At 49.9% G+C, this 13,581-nt stretch overlaps 1 protein-coding gene across 4 annotated transcripts in view; it reads left to right on the top strand.

Annotated features, from left to right (window-relative positions):
• Positions 1–13,581, top strand: part of LOC137649722 (uncharacterized) — a 211,772-nt gene that overhangs the window by 42,107 nt on the left and 156,084 nt on the right. The window contains exon 1 of one of the 4 annotated variants that reach the window (XM_068382678.1): positions 4,742–4,762. The exons of 1 other annotated variant lie outside the window; for it this stretch is intronic. The gene's annotated coding sequence lies outside the window, so the exon portion shown is untranslated. Of the gene's footprint in view, positions 1–4,741; positions 4,763–5,239; positions 5,381–13,581 lie in introns of those variants that run through there. 2 more of the 4 variants (XM_068382677.1, XM_068382679.1) reach the window with 2 other exon arrangements.

Consider the following 13,581-nt stretch of genomic DNA (forward strand, 5'->3'; position numbering starts at 1 on the left):
TCTTTTCTTGACGCATAATGGTATGTCCCCGTACGGGAAGGTGCCACAGTGGCTGTTCCAAGGGGAAAAGGTCGAACAAGTAAGAACTTTGAGAGTGTGCAGAATCACGGACGAGCCATATCTGTATGATGTAGATGAGTGGTGGCGATTAGACCGTGTTGGCATCGCCCCATCTGAGCAATACACTGTTCGCGAGGCCGAGGCCATGCGAAAGGTATCGCAAAGCGTTGTAAGGAAACCTGAGGGATATCAGGTTAGCCTACCATTCGGGTCGGATGCTAGGCCAGAAACAAATTATCGTAACGCTGTGGCGCAGTTAGAGTCGTTGCAGACCAAATTCAGAAAGGATAGGAAATATTTTGAACAATATCAGGGAGTGATAGATAAATATATCGAAGCAGGTTTTATATCAGAGGTGAAAAGTCCCGTAGTGGAAGGTTATTACATGCCACACTTTGGTGTTAAGAAAGACAGCCATACCACCCCCCTTAGAATCGTGTTCAATGCCTCGGCAAAGTCAAAGGGTTGCAAGTCATTGAATGAATGTCTCTTACCTGGGCCCAATTTGGTAGAGGTAGCATATAGTTTAATTATAAGGTTTAGGTTGAACCGATATGCCATGTTAGCCGACATAAGTAAAGCATTCCATCGTGTTTTGTTAGATCCTCGTGATGCCAAATACACACGATTTCTGTGGCGCGAGGCAGCTGGTCGAGCGCTTACCTTCGCCTTTAGAGTCGTGGTGTTCGGCATCACAGCTAGTCCATTTTTGCTACAACAGATATTAGATTGTCATTTTAAAGAGGAAGGGCGCCCAGATTTAGTAAAATCCTTTTATGTCGATAACTATCTAGCCACGTTTGAGGATTTAGACCATATGAGGCAAGAGCATGAGTCTGTTCATAACATCTTAAAAGGGGCGGGTATGCCCTTAGAAGGGTGGGCAAGCAATCACTTGGCCTTCGATAGCGAGAAACAGTGGAGTGAGCCTTTGAGTGTGAACGTGCTCGGGCTGCGATGGGCCCGGGACATGGACAGATTGTGCGTGAAAGAAAGTAAAGGGATCTGTGAGTTGGGGGAGGGATGGGTGCCTACGAAGCGTAGGGTACTTTCCCTATTAGTCTCCATTTATGATCTGATAGGTTTGATAAGCCCATTATTTGTAAGGGGAAAACTTTTCCTTCAACAACTATGGGAGGATAATGTAGGTTGGGATGATGTGTTAGGAGAAGAAAGGGCTAAACAGGCAAGTGAATTGTTGAATGATTTGAAAGCGGTGAGCGACATCACCTTTCAAAGATCGATAGGAAGAAGGGGTTTAGAACTTCATGTGTTCACCGATGCCAGCAGTAAGGCATATGGAGCAGTGGCATATACTAGGGACGAATGCAATCGGGTAAGTTTGGTTACCAGTAAAACCAGGATCACTCCGAAAGGGATGAGCAAACTGACGATCCCTAAGTTAGAGCTACTGGCCTTGTTGTTAGGCAGCAGACTAGCAAGAACACTCAAGGAACTGATCGAGCCACGGGAAATAGTAATGTGGACCGGCAGTAAGGTAACGTTGGCATGGGTAGCATCTCCCGATGCCCGATCTAATAAAAATGTATTTGTTTCTAACAGAGTGGCGGAGATTATTTTTTTTCAGCAGGGTTGTAGTTTCAGTCTGAACCATGTCCCTAGTCATCAGAACCCTGCCGATATCCTATCCCGAGGCGCAACGGCTCGACAATTGCAAGCTAACTCCCTGTGGAGGAACGGTCCAGAATTCCTCAGGACCACGGGAAAGCCTGTTCCTTATAAGGAGGAAGATCCACTACATCAAACTCACGTAGTAGCGGCGGTACAGGAGTTAAGTGAGGAGATGTGTCCTACCCCCCCAGGCGAGATTTGGGACATCCTGAAAAGGGAAGTAGGGTTCCAATTCTTATTGAGAGTAGCCAGACTAGTTTTAAAGTTTGCTAAGATAGAACGGCATCCGTTCAGTATTGTTGTCCAATTAGAGCAAAAACATTTTTTGCTTACTGTTTATTCCTACTTAGAGGGCGAAGTCAGACCCCCTCGTGAAGTTGCTAATTTTGTCAGACAATTTAATTTAGTTTTAGTAGATAATCTCATCTGCACCAGGGGACGAGTTTCCCATGTAGGAGAAACTAATTAGTTAATTCTCTTGCCAGCCAAAGGGCATTTAGTTAGGATGTATTTAGATTATTTACATCAGTTACATTTGCATTGTGGGGTGAATACTCTAATAGGTATCTTTCGACAGAAATGTTGGGTGGCGGGTCTACGTTCCATTGCGAAGCGAACCGTGCGGCAATGCCCTGAATGCAAGCTAGCCTTCCAGCCTCTAACGAGACAGCCACCACCACCCCCTCTGCCAAAGGAAAGGATCACCCTCACAAAACCCTTCACAGCGGTCGGAGTGGACCACACAGCAGCCATTCATACAGAAACGCGGCCAGGATATATACTTATCATAACCTGCATGGCTAGCAGAGCTGTGTACCTTGACTTTTGTCCCTCTTTGGAAGCAGAAGAATTCGTGTTGGCACTAAGACGGTTTAGTGCCACCCATGGTGCCCCACAGCTCATCATGTCCGATAACCATCAAACCTTCAAGGCTGCCAGCCACCTCCTGCAGGGACTATACGAAGAAGATGAAGTCCAGCAGTTCCTGAGGAAAACTGGCATAAAGTGGCGGTTTCAGACGCCCCGTGCACCTTGGAAAGGTGGGTTCTTCGAGCGTTTGATAGGAGTAACGAAACGGACCCTCCAGATAGCCCTCGGAAAGAAGTACCTGCCGGACGCCCACGTGCTAACCCTCGTGAAAGAAGCAGAAGCAGTGGTGAATAATCGGCCGCTTATGTACAGCGGTGACGAGCGCGAGGATGAAGTCCTCACCCCCTCCCATTTGATAAGAGGACACCAAGTCCACCTCATGGCACCAATCTTACCGGACGACCATCTCAACGCAACCTTCACCTCTCGGAAGCTACGTGATCGTTACATAAGATTGACAGATTCACTAAGAACGTTTAGAGAACGATGGAGAAGGGAATACTTGAGTGCCTTGAGAGCCCGGCACGACTGTCGGCCCGGGGAACCCTCCAAGCTGCACCCCGGAGACATCGTGCTAGTTAAGCAGGAGAATAAGAAAAGAGCGACATGGCCTGTGGGACGTGTCGTGGAGACGTATCCTGACGACGACGGAGTCGTACGTTCGGCTAAAGTGTTGTTTGAGGGTGTTGAGTCGCTGCGAGCTGTCAGCCACCTGGTTCCCCTAGAAATAGCCCCCTCTGAGGATGACGATGGAGGAGAAGACGGCGATGACGGAGAAGAGGGCGCGTACAGTTCGACAGCCGGAATGCCAGGGATAGCGGAGACGTCTGGGGACTACCAGGGTATGGCAACAGCTACGACAACTCAACAACCAGCCACAGGAATGGACGACAGCGACGAGAAAGGTGAGAACTATGCAGTTAGTGAAAGAAGTGAAAATGAAAATGATACTGAATCAGAGCAGACGAACGCACAAGGACGTTCTGCACGCCCATTGAGAAGGGCTGCCGCGAAACAGCGAGAACTAATGGACTGTCTGCTGAAAGGTGACGACGTATAAAACGTAGCTGTAAACAATGAGTGAAAAAGGGGGCGTGTCCTATTTGGAAGGTAGGGAGGGTGGAGTTTGTGAGGTGTGCATGAATCTGCGGAAGTTGGAAGTGCGCAGGGGGTGGAGAACGGGGACGGGATGGTCTCTCGTGCGTACAGACCGAGCGTTGCACAGAACCAACCCCTCCCTCTTGTATTCCATTAAGTAACAGCCTGCATGTAGCAGCGCTATATAAGTCTCGATTATTGTGAGTTGAGACAGACTGAACTTGAATTGTTATGTATGCATTTCTGCCATTTTCTGATTGTCTTAGGCCCATTGCCTAATTGCCTTTGCATTTGAATTGTAATGTATGCATTTCCATTGCCATTTTCTGTTTGTTTTAGGCCCATTGCCTAATTGCCTTTGCATTTGAATTGTAATGTATGCATTTCCATTGCCATTTTCTGTATGTTTTAAGCCCATTGCCTACTTGCTTGCCATTTGAATTTTGTAAAATGTGTTGTAAAATGTGTGTACATTATCACTGATTTCTGCTGTTCCTTATGTGTATTATACACGAGTGCATTAGGATTGCTAGGCCCATTGCCTAATTTGAACTGTTGTATGACTATGTATATTATTGATTGTGTTTATTACCCCGGGGTAACATTGCTGTATTGTATATTGTGCGTACTCTGTTCGAGTCGTTGCGGAACGCTACGCAGCGAGCCTAACAGAGTCTCTGAGTAAGTCACTCCCCCCACCCCGAGTCCAGCTCCATCCAATTGACCGACGTTTCATCGCTCCTTATTTTGGGGCGTGGAGGATGTCGGGAATTTTCGACCTGATCAATCGAAATTCCCGCCATTTGACTCCGTCTACGATTACGTCAAATTGGAGGGAGAGGAGAGAACTCGCGGGCGAATGAATGTAGTTCAAGACGGGAATGTTTAGAACCAAAAAGAGAAACCGCCTGATAGGGGAGGCGCTGAGACTAAAGAAATCAACCACTTGTGTTTTAAGAGAAAGAAAAATAACGTCATTTCATTGTAACATGATAAAAAAATCCAATCTAGAAATTTAGGTTCAGGAAAAATTGCGCCAAAAAGGTGACGTCGGAGGTTGCAAGGCTTGCTCTGTCTCTTTGATCCGACGTCCCCAATCACAGTAAGTCCTATCTAATTGTTCTCTCTCCCCACCCCTAGTGTACCCAGGTCGGTTTCCATGTAGGTCTTGATAGAGTTATTGTAAAGTTTGTATCTGTTAATGTTTTGTCGATCCTTGTGCCAGGGGATCAATGTTATTGTGTTAAGTACGTCTAAAGGTCTCGGTAAGAGGTTTATCGAGATAACTTTATAAATTTTCAATTAATTTTGCTAAAATCTTGAGTCCGATGCGGACATACTTTTTTGGTCACGCACATGTTCTTGTATGTCAAGTAAGGGTTAATTTTTCATGTTTCTCGTATTAGATTATTATTTTTGTAATAAAATTTGTTAAAATATAGCCATATTCTATTTACTTTCCCGATGGTTTTGTGAAGTGAGACTTCAGACATTGTGATCTGCCCAGTACATCGGGCTATTTTGTATAAACCGGTGAAATTTCGCCACAAGAATAAAGAAGAAAACCAAGGATATATAATTTTATTATACTAGAGATAATAAAAAGAAAAGGTACAGAATTACGAGTTAGAAAATTCAAGAATAGTTTCTAACAGAAGAAGAACTTGACTCAAGTTTTTGAAGCTACCCCAAACTTGCTTGTAAACAAACCCGTGGAAATGTAAGTATTTAGTGTTTTAATTAAATGATTATTCATTATATCATTATTTTTATTATGTTTTATAATTTAAAATATGATAAGTGATAAATTTTCGGTATTATTGTAGTGTATTACAGGGCAATGTAATGAAAAATTACGATTTTCGAACACGGTTAGATTGGACTTCACCGACTTTTGAACATTTAATAATAAATATCTATAATTACGTTGTCTAGGATAATAGTATCTCCCCATAGAAACATTTATTTTATCAAAATATTTAAATTAATATTTTTCAATTGAAAAGTTTCTTGAATAATTTGTTCTCAAGACCAGGCTAGTTTTAAGATTTCTGCATAACTCTTAGTTTCGTAATATTATAAAATAGTGCTATATGTGGATTGTTGAATATGAGTCTGTTTTTTTATCATGTTTTGTAGTGTTTTGAACTTTTTATATAATGATTTCTGGTGGTAATCCATAGTTTTAGAGTTAGGAGCCTTTGGTAATGCAATACTGGAGCTTTAGTTTGCCAGGACTGTGTGTATGATGACGGCTGTCTTAGCATACGGCAGTCTAAGGGGGGCAGGTCGTAGGGGACGAACCACCCTTCCCCCTGTTAGGTAAGTAGGTAGGGACACAGCTTGTACATTAGGTTAGGGGGAAAGTGTAGGTTAATTGAACTGACCACTGATATACAAAGGCTACCCAGGACTTCATGATGACACCCCAGTCCTGGCAAACTAAAGCTACAGCATTGCATTACTATTACTCGGTTTTGATTGCAGTAACTTTTCTTTTTATTTTGATGACTGGCAGAGACAACAAAGTTTAAAATTGTTAATTACAATATACAATTTGAATGGTACACGGTATACTTAAAGGTGTTTTGAACTTAACTGATAACGATACCTAGAGCAAGACCATAGCTTTCTAATTATGGTATTCAACGCACTGTAACTAAGGGTGTATGTATGATAGCGGCCACCTGTATGTATTAATGCCGTTAGTTGACGTCCCTGTTTAAATCCACACAGGAGGAACTGGCCGCTGATATACAAAGGCTCCTAGCGAGGTGTTACTCTACTATTAGTTAGTTGGGTGGGGGCTAGCGGTAGGTAGTCCCACCACCTTGCTTGTACATGCAGTAGCCAACACAAGCCACTTTGCGTTTCGGCTCGGAAGAGAAGAGACATTGTGTGACCTCCTCCGCTTTACTTGGTTTTCTAAACCTATTAGAAAAAAAAATTGGCCTAAAATGTTAATTGTTCCGTAACCGAAATATAAACCACTCTATTTACATGAGGTATTACTTTCGGCATAGCTGAAATGCCGAACCATTAAATTTTTAACGAGGGTTAACTACCCTCTCGCTAGTTAGTGAGGGGGTAGCTACCCCTCCCCCCTCACACACCGGTGAACTGATTCACTTCACTTTTGGTTCGGGTGATGATCAGACCTGTCTGTCTCACCCTCGCTTTTTTGACAGCCTTAATTTGTTTGCTTTTTCTTACAGCTTGTGTGCTTAGAAGTTGGCCTCCATCCATCATGCGGAAGTGCCCTGGACTTCCCGAACGCCCTTGTGGAACGTTCATGTCGGCGGTCGAGACCGACCCTCACTCATTATGTCCATACTGCCGAGGTTAACGGTGTGAAAGGAATAAAACTTGTAGTGAGTGCAGGGAGTGGTCTACCTCCCAGTGGGAGAGGTTTTCCCGGCGACGTAAGAAAAAGTCTAAGCGTGACCTTTCTCCTTCAAGGGCTGCCTTGAAGAAGGAAAGTTCCAAAGACTCTTCTTCCGTTGCCCGAACCTCCTCTGAAGATTGATTGATTGATTGAAAGTTTTCTGGCATCCTGCGAAGATCCCACTCGATCGGTCACTCGCGAGGGGCTGTCGAGTGGTAGCGTAGGCCTTTTTGTTGTTGACCAACCGCGGGGTTCGGGAGAGGGAGTTGCCTCCCATAGCGAGGCAGCTCCTCCTCTTCCACCTCCGGGGGAGGATTTTGATGTTGATGATTCTGTGTCTAACAATGATCTTTTGCAGCTTTGGGCTTCCTTGGGGCTTAAGGTCTCGCCGGTAATAGCAGAGGTAGATCCTCTGTCTATTGTCGACGTTGTTGTGGTAGAGGCTTCCGACGGGTCGGGCCAAACCCCTGCTGTTGTTGCGTATGTTGCTGAAGGCTCAGTTCCTCCCTCCGAACATCCTTCGAGGGAGGAGCTGAGTCCAATGGTCTCTTCTGCGGGTGATTCCCCCCCCCCACGCCGGGGAGCTGACTGATGGAGACTCCTCTGCGGAGGACCGACGATGGTGTTGCTGCCCCTCGAGGTCATCTTCGCCATAAGGCTCGCCCTCCTCTTCGCCGTCGAGGCCTTCCTTCCCCTTACAAGGGGGTTAGGAGGTTCCTCTTTGGTTCTTCGCCTTCAACGTCCCCCGCAGAGGAGCCTCCTCGACGTGAGCAGACCGTTACAGCTGCATCGTTAGACCTCTCCGCAGATCGTTCGCAATCTCCGACACCTGCCAGCCTTCCTTCTCCGTTTGCGGACGCAGATGCGCTGTGGGCGCCTACGCACCCCGTTTTCCAACGGTCACCGGTCCCTTCGGGGCATAAGGGCTTGCCTCCCACTGAGACTAAGTCCCTTAAGCGCCAGGTGTTACCTACGTGCCCACGTTCTCTTGCACGCAAGCACTCTCCTGCTGTGGACCCTTCAGACTCTTCACGCACCACATCTTCTCGCCGTAGATCTCCTGCCCGCCAGTGCTCTCCTACGCGTCAGCGCTTCCCTGCTCGTCAGGGATCTCCTGTGCGCCAGCGCACATCTGCGCGCCCACAATCACCTGCTCGCCAGCGCACATCTGCGCGCCAACGTTCGCCCGCACGCCCACGAACTCCGGATCTGGGTGCAGGCAAGGAGGCTGTTCCTTTGCATCCTCGCCGTTGATCTCCTACGCGCCCGCAGACCCCACCCACGCACTAGCCTTTGCCTGCTTGCCACCGCGCGCACTCTCCTGTGCGCTCTTCTAGACCTGGTCGAGCCTCTGTGCCCACGAGAAGTCTCCAGTGCAAGCCCGCAAGCGTTCGCCCCTACGCGCCACTTCACCTTCTGGTCATGCAGCCCAACTGATAGCTCCCGACCACGCCACTACGCATCAGCGATCTCCCGCGTGCCCGCGCGATGCTTCGCCTGCGCGAAAGCGCTCTCCAACGCGCCCGCGCCCTCACATCGGATCGCCGAAGGTCTCCTGCACGCCCACGTGCTAACTCTCCTGTGCGCAGCCAATCGCCTTCTCGGCCTACGCGCCATCGCTCGCCAACGCGTCATTGCTCCCCTGCACGCCGTTGTTCTCCCGGCCGCCAGCGCTCTCCCCTACAACCACGCGCGCCCACTCGCCCACGCGCGAACCCGCAATTTTACCATCGCGCGAGCGCCAGCGCGACCCCGACCGCGATTCCCGCCGGGTTTCGCAGCACCGGCAACCGTGCGAGTCCTCGGGAGCGGCGTGTACTTCCAGATCATCGTCGTCACGATCTCCACCGCATAAGCGCAGAGCAGCGCTCTTGCAGGAGGAGGAAGATTCTTCAGAGAGGTCTAGGCAACACCCTTCTTTTCAGGCAGGCCCTGTGGTATCCACTCCTAAGGATGGCCCGATCCCCTTTCCTCCAGCGGGAGTCGCTGACACCGAGTCTGTCAGCCGTCAGCCTTGGTTCGGGTCTCTGATCAAAGCGGTCGTCCAGGCTGTTAAGCCGGCCCTCGCTGATCTAGGCCTCAAACCAACGGCAGCCTCGTCCCCGCTTATGAGATGGAGAGGAGTGGACTTCGTGGTAACTTCTCCTAGGGTCAAACTGGCTCCCAAGAAGTCTGTCAGGAAGGCCCCTTCCCCCCCTCAGACGGTTTCTCCTTCCCCTGTGGACGAAGCCTCTCCATCCTCAGGAGAGTCCAGCGAGGTGAGACATTCTCCCACGGCACCAATGGGAGGAACCCCACCTCGAGTAGGAGAATCGTCTCGTGTGGGAGCAGCGAGGAGACCTCAGACTTCTTTACTGGAGTCCTGTTTCTCTCCTAGGAGGGAGCCCAAGGACTCGAAGACTGTTCCTAAGTCTTCATCTCGGATTCGACCAGAGCCAGCAAAACCCCAGGAGAACGTCCGCGTGTCCCCCCAAGTAGAGCAGCTGGGGACAGGAGACTTTGCTGCCAGTCCACAAGGAGGAGAGCTGCATGAGTCGGAGCATACCTTCTGGCTGGTCCTGAGTCTGATGAGGCAACTCAACAGGTTCGAGGACCTGAAGACCACCCCTCGCAAAGGCAAGGATACGGTTCTGGACCAAGTCTACGGCACTCAAAAACCTTCGAAGGCCAGTGCAGCCCTGCCCTGGTCCCAGGGGCTTAAGAGCGCCAGAGACAAGGTTGAGAGCAAGCTCTCCGAAGTCGCCTCCTCCAGCTGTTCCCCTGCCGGCAACAAACTCCTCCCACCTCCTCACGTGCAGCAGAGGAGGTACTTCGAGATCATGGGGGAGTCTTGTTTAGCTCTTCCTCTCCACCATTCTGTGGAAGAGCTCTCCAGGGGAATTTCTCTCGAGAAACTCTCCGCCCGGCAGGTGACATTCTTGGCTACAGAGATCTTGAGCCAGGAGAAGGCCGCGAAGTGGGCCATGCAGGCCACTTCGTGGCTGGATATCTGGCTGGGGTCTCTGGGCATCCTGTTGCGATCCGAGGACTTGTCCAAGGAGAGCACCAGGAAGGCTCTCCTCTCGGGCAGGCGCACCATCCAGTTTCTGGCTCACCAAGTTTCGAACTTGTGGGCAAACTCGATCTTGAAGCGTCATGATGCGGTGACCGAGAGGTTCCATGCGAAGGTCCCAGCCGTGGATGTCTGCTGACTCAGACACTCTTCCATCCTTAGAAAGAGCCTGTTAGAGCCCAAGGATGTGGAACGGACAGCTGAGAGGTGGAGGAAGTCGAATCACAATTCTCTCCTCCTAAGGGCTCTTACATCCAGACCCTACAAGCCTCCAGCACCTCAACAACAACAGCCTCGTCAGTCTAGGACATCGAAACCGGCTCCGGCAGCAAACGCAAAGGTGTCCAAACAGCAGCCCTTTCCCGTCAAGGAAAGGAAGGGTGGGAAGTCCTCCAGGGGAGGAAAGAATCCTAGAGGGAGCGGCCGAGGCCGCAAACGCTAGGATTTGCAATCGCCCTGCGTGTCCACCAGTGGGGGGATGCCTGCAGAGTTGCGCGTTCAGGTGGCAGCAACTCGGGGCCGATTCCTGGACGATCTCTGTGATCAGCCAAGGATATCACGTCCCGTTCACGACATCTCTTCCTCCCCTGACAGCGCATCCAGTGTCGTTGAGCTCCTATGCCATGGGATCGGCAAATGGGCTAGCCCTTCGGGCAGAAGTTGAGACCATGCTCAAGAAGGATGCTCTCCAAGAGGTCGTTGACGGCTCCCCAGGCTTCTTCAGTCGACTCTTTTTTTGTAAAGAGGCGTCTGGAGGCTGGAGACCCATCTTCGACCTCTCAGCTCTGAACAAGTTTGTCAAACAAACTCCGTTCAGCATGGAGACAGCAGAGACGGTCAGACTTGCAGTGAGACCGCAAGACTTCATGTGCACACTGGATCTAAAGGACGCGTACTTCCAGATCCCCATCCATCCGTCTTCCAGGAAGTACTTGAGATTCAGCCTAGACAACAAGATCTACCAGTTCAAGGTGCTGTGTTTCGGTCTCTCCACAGCACCACAGGTGTTCTTCATGGGCACACAGGATCGGCATCCGTCTCCTTCACTATCTGGACGACTGGCTGATCCTGGCAGACTCAGAGTCGACCCTTCTTTGACACCCAGACAAGCTTCTGGGACTTTGCCAAGATCTAGGGATCATGGTAAATCTCGAGAAGTCTTCTCTGCTTCCATCTCAACAACTGGTATATCTAGGCATGATATTGGACACCAATCTCCACAAAGCCTTTCCATCAGACGACAGGATAGCAAGGCTGAGGAGGGTCGCAGAACCTTTCCTCAGACGGGAAGAGCTTCCAGCCCAATCTTGGTTACGTCTTCTAGGTCACCTGTCCTCCCTGGCCCGTCTAGTTCCAAACGGGCGCCTCAGGATGAGATCCCTGCAATGGCGGCTCAAGTCCTGGTGGAGTCAAGGCCACGATTCCCCGAACTTTCTGGTCCCCATAGGGCCTGCGGAACGGACGGACCTGCAGTGGTGGTTGACCTACGGAAACCTTCGAAAGGGAGTGGATCTTCTCGTCCTCCCCCCGGATTTGATGCTGTTCTCGGATGTGTCAAAAGAAGGGTGGGAGGCCCACGTTCTGAACCACAGGATCTCAGGCCGGTGGTCAGAATCAGAAAAGTACCTCCACATCAATCTGCTTATGATGAAGGCCGTTTATCTGGCATTTCAACAGTTCCAACAGACCCTGGCGGGTCACTCTGTGGTGGTGATGAGCGACAACACCACAGTAGTGGCTTATATCAACAAGTAGGGAGGTACCTTTTCACAACAGCTATCCCATCTTGCAGTAGAGATTCTGAGATGGGCCGAAGTCCACTCGATACCACTATCAGTGCGCTTCATTCCGGGCAAAAGGAATGTGCTCGCCGACAGTCTGAGCAGAGCTTCGCAGATAGTGAGTACCGAGTGGTCTTTGGAGCCTCTAGTAGCCAACAAAGTCCTGACTTTGTGGGGTTCCCCGACAGTGGACTTGTTCGCGATAGCCTTGAATTTCAAGCTGCCGCTGTACTGCTCCCCAGTCCCGGACCCCAAGACACTCTGGCAAGATGCCTTCCAACAACGGTGGGACAACATCGACGTCTACGCCTTCCCACCGTTCTGTCTGATGAGAATGGTGCTCAACAAGACCAGACTATCGGTCAACCTGTCGATGACCTTGATAGCTCCGCTATGGCATCATGTAGAGTGGTTCCCGGACCTTTTGCAGCTCCTGACGGAACTCCCGAGAGAACTCCCCCCACGACACGAGCTACTCAAGCAACCGCACTCCAACATCTTCCACAAAGCCGTAGCTTCGCTTCGGCTTCACGCCTGGAGACTATCCAGCATCTCCTCACAGAGAGAGGCTTTTCACAACAGGTTGCGGAGAGGATGATTTGACACCTGCGAAAGTCATCCGCAGGGGTCTACCAGGCGAAGTGGAGAGTCTTCTGTGGTTGGTGTCGTGGGAGGGGTATCTCTCCCCTCGATGCCACTATTCCAGCAATAGCAGAGTTTCTTTTGTATCTGCGGGAGGAAATGCGCCTTTCGGTCTCGGTGGTGAAAGGCTATCGCTCAGCCTTAAGCCTGGCTTTCAGGCTGAAAGGATTGAACATTTCTTCTTCACTGGAACTTTCCTTGCTCATACGAAGCTACGAACTTACTTGCCCTCAGTCGGAAGTGAGACCACCTCCATGGAACGAGGTTCGGGTTCTCAGGGCTCTTAAGAGACCTCCGTTCGAACCATTACGGCAGGCTTCTGATCGTCACCTGACTTGGAAGACGGTGTTCCTGCTAGCTCTAGCTTCTGCCAAGCGTGTCAGTGAACTTCATGGTCTCTCGTACGACGTCGGCCATTGGGATGGGGGGAGGTAACGTTCAGGTTCGTCCCTGAGTTAGTTGCTAAGACTCAAAATCCTGGAGTTCCGGACCCACGGTTCGACTCCTTCAGGGTTTCGAGTCTTTGTTCTGTAACAGATGACCCAGACCATCTCCTACTATGCCCAGTAAGGAGTCTGAGGCGTTATCTTGAAAGAACAGCTGCAGTCCGTCCTCGCGTGCAAGCCCTGTTTGAGAGCACGGGAAGTACAAAGAGGAGGGTCACCAAGAATACCATTTCAGCTTGGATTGGAAGGGTCATCCATCATTCCCTGAATCCAGACCCTCCTCCGTCACGTCGCCCTAGAGCACACGATGTCAAAGGCATCGCAACGTCCCTGGCATTCAAGAGAAACTTCTCTGTGACGCAGGTGCTACAAGCTGGGGTCTGGAAGCATCAAACAACCTTCACAGCCCACTACCTGCAGGACGTGACCCACAGGAGCCTCGATACGTTCTCTATCGGCCCTGTGGTGGCTGCACAACAGCTGGTCTAACCTCAGGCTCCTTAATGGGCAGGTAGCAGAAGGTTGAGGGCATTGTTACCCAGTTTTAGACTGCATGAATGAAAAAGTATGTCTGGCCCTTACTCTTTTATTCATCCTCCCCTCTCTTGGGGAAAG

This window comes from Palaemon carinicauda, chromosome 11, assembly GCF_036898095.1.
Source record: "Palaemon carinicauda isolate YSFRI2023 chromosome 11, ASM3689809v2, whole genome shotgun sequence".
NCBI lineage: Eukaryota > Metazoa > Arthropoda > Malacostraca > Decapoda > Palaemonidae > Palaemon > Palaemon carinicauda.